Below are 2,824 nucleotides of genomic sequence, written 5' to 3'. Positions count from 1 at the left end.
GCTTCCGCGGTAAACTAAGCTTCTTTTTAATTCGTTTAACAAAACTCAAATTGAATTCAGCTGGACACACTTTCCTGTTTATCCCAACAAATGGCCAAGCAAAGCGCACGACACTGACAAGGTACGCGATACAGTACGAGACCAAAAACAGTATTAGTAGGCTTAGTTAAGGTTAGGGTTGGTAGAATAAGTTGATGTACTTGCAAAGTTGCTTATAGTCCGTAGAATATCTGTTGGGGAACCATCAAAAAAAGTGTTAGCAGATATTTAGCATACAGTCTAATAATACTCTAATGACTGCTAGTCGACATGTAGTCGCAGAGTTACTTATCAACAGCTGTCTAAAGGCTACCATCAAAATAATCAAATTGATATTACAATAAAAATAGTTCAAAGCAAATGTGTACACATTCATCTGATCTGATATCAGATCTTATGGCTGTTTGAGAAAAAATATTATTATTATTATTTATAAGTGGTCTTTGTCTGCTTTAAGTACAGTGAAGTTACTTCACTTAAAGCAGACAAAGAGCACTTAATAATAAGACCACATTAAAGCATTTTGGAATGTTTTCATGAAGACTTTGTATTTGTTATTTTACAGCAAAAACACAAATAAGATGTACCAAGTTATTGTGCAGATCTTAAACAATGGCAAGATATGAGACCTATGATACATTATAACTATGAGAAATATAATCCATTGTAACTTAAGTGGATGCAATGTGTTCCTTGTGTGTTATAAAATCATCATACACTTAACCACAAATGTATCATAATACATTAAAACTGTTCTTACGATTATTTATAAGATTATGCAACATATTATAAGGTTTCTTATAATGCATTATTCATTCCTTATAATGCTTTAAGAATAACCTTATAATGTATTATAAATACAGGCTTCATAGAAAGTGTTACTGTCAATCCTTCTATTAAAATCTTCCACTTCACTGAAATAGTTATCAGAGAACAATCACTGTTGGGTTAACAGAAATATCAGTAACAAAAGGTGCACAAAAAACACACGTTGCATTTTTTCATTTGAAAGTATTACAACTGGTCTTAAACTAGCTCACAGCAAAATTAATATTAACCTCACAGGAAACGCTCAAAACAATACTCAACCACTCCTAACCACTCACAAGATGTAGTTATCTTAAATAAACAATGTCAAGATAATCCATTATAAATTAAGTGGATTTATTATGTATCACTGTTGGGTTAACAGAAATATCAGTAACAAAATGTGCACTGGGCATTGTGAAAAAATAATTCATATTCTACTCTGACCTGTAATGATAATCCGGACCAGAAAGGAAGACCTGCTCAGCCTCCTGCAATGAGAAATTCCATAGGACAGCCAGGGCATATATGATGGCCTGTGAAAAACAGTTAATTTACGTATACTATTATAGCACTACTGAACAGCAAGCCATTATACATTGGTCCATACACGAGTAGCACCAGCATGCAGTTTATACAGTCGATTTTGTAAGTGCAGGAGCAGTTTCAGTCCAGAAGGCAAACCGCTGACCATGCCTTTCAAACATCAACCAGATTCATCTAAAGTACTGCCAAAAGGACAGGCTAATAACACATATTGTGGTGCAACCAAGCAATGAGCCCAGTTTAATTATGAAAGATGATTTATACTTAACTAATATGCTAAAACAATGAGTATCAAACAAGTTTTCACACTAATACAGTAAACTACAGGTAAATCTGACACATCTCACATCAACATGCTTTTATCATCTTTTTAAGTTGAATTCATGTGCTGGCTAGATTTACTTATTGTAGTCATTATGTCAACAAGGTTTAGCTTAATTCAATCATGGCCACGAATTAGGAACATCGTAATAATCAATAAAACTAGCAATCGGGAATTCGTTATTATTTCTTAGCAGTTTTCACGTTGGCTACGTAAACTTTGCATCGTTTTAAGGTTATAAAATTAAACTTAATTGAAAATCGGTAAAGTTACTCACTCTGATTGCTGTCCATAGTCATCCATCTTTAGTGATCCAATTCGGTAGGTCGCGCTGCTACAAAAGAATAGGGTCCTAGAACTGCGGTCCTGAAACTGCAGCCTCCGGTTGTGCAGGAACATACTATTGGGCCTGGCTCGCCAGATCTCTCACCCTTTACTAACAAATGATCAGCTGAACTGTTAGCAATTTATGTGAAAAATAGTAAAGCTATCAAGCCTTTGAATGTTTTAGGGAGTCAGTTATTGATAAGTCAACTAGCAGATGATACCACCCTGTTTCTTAGAGATGTAGAGAAGATTTCAGTTGCCATTAATCTGGTGTCTCATTTTTCAAAAGCTTCTGGTCTGCAATTGAATTTAAAAAAGTGTGAGCTGATGGCACTTCATAGTCATGCTGAATCTCAATTGTTCAATATTCCATTAAAAAATGAGATAAAATATTTAGGAATTGTTATTACTAAAGACCCTAAAATTAGAGAAAAAAGTAACTTGATTGATAATATGAAAAAAAGTCAAAATATTTTAAATATGTGGGTTCAAAGGGATATTTCTATATTTGGCAGAATTCTCATACAGAAGTCAGAAGCACTTTCCAGGTTGATTTACCCAGCATTTTCTTTGAGTATATCTGATAGGTGGATAAAAGACATTAATCAAATTCAGTATCAATTTATTTGGAAAAGCAAGCACCATTATATAAGAAAATCAGATGCAGTGAAGCCGATCAGTGAGGGAGGGTTGAACGTAATTGATTTCGATGTTATGAATGGTACCCTTAAGTTGAGGTGGCTCCAAGCCTTCCTTAGAAATACACATTCAGTTTGGTTTAGC

This window comes from Sinocyclocheilus grahami, unplaced genomic scaffold (genome assembly GCF_001515645.1).
Source record: "Sinocyclocheilus grahami isolate Dianchi unplaced genomic scaffold, SAMN03320097.WGS_v1.1 scaffold121.1, whole genome shotgun sequence".
Classification (NCBI taxonomy): domain Eukaryota; kingdom Metazoa; phylum Chordata; class Actinopteri; order Cypriniformes; family Cyprinidae; genus Sinocyclocheilus; species Sinocyclocheilus grahami.
This window is presented reverse-complemented; position numbering follows the sequence as displayed.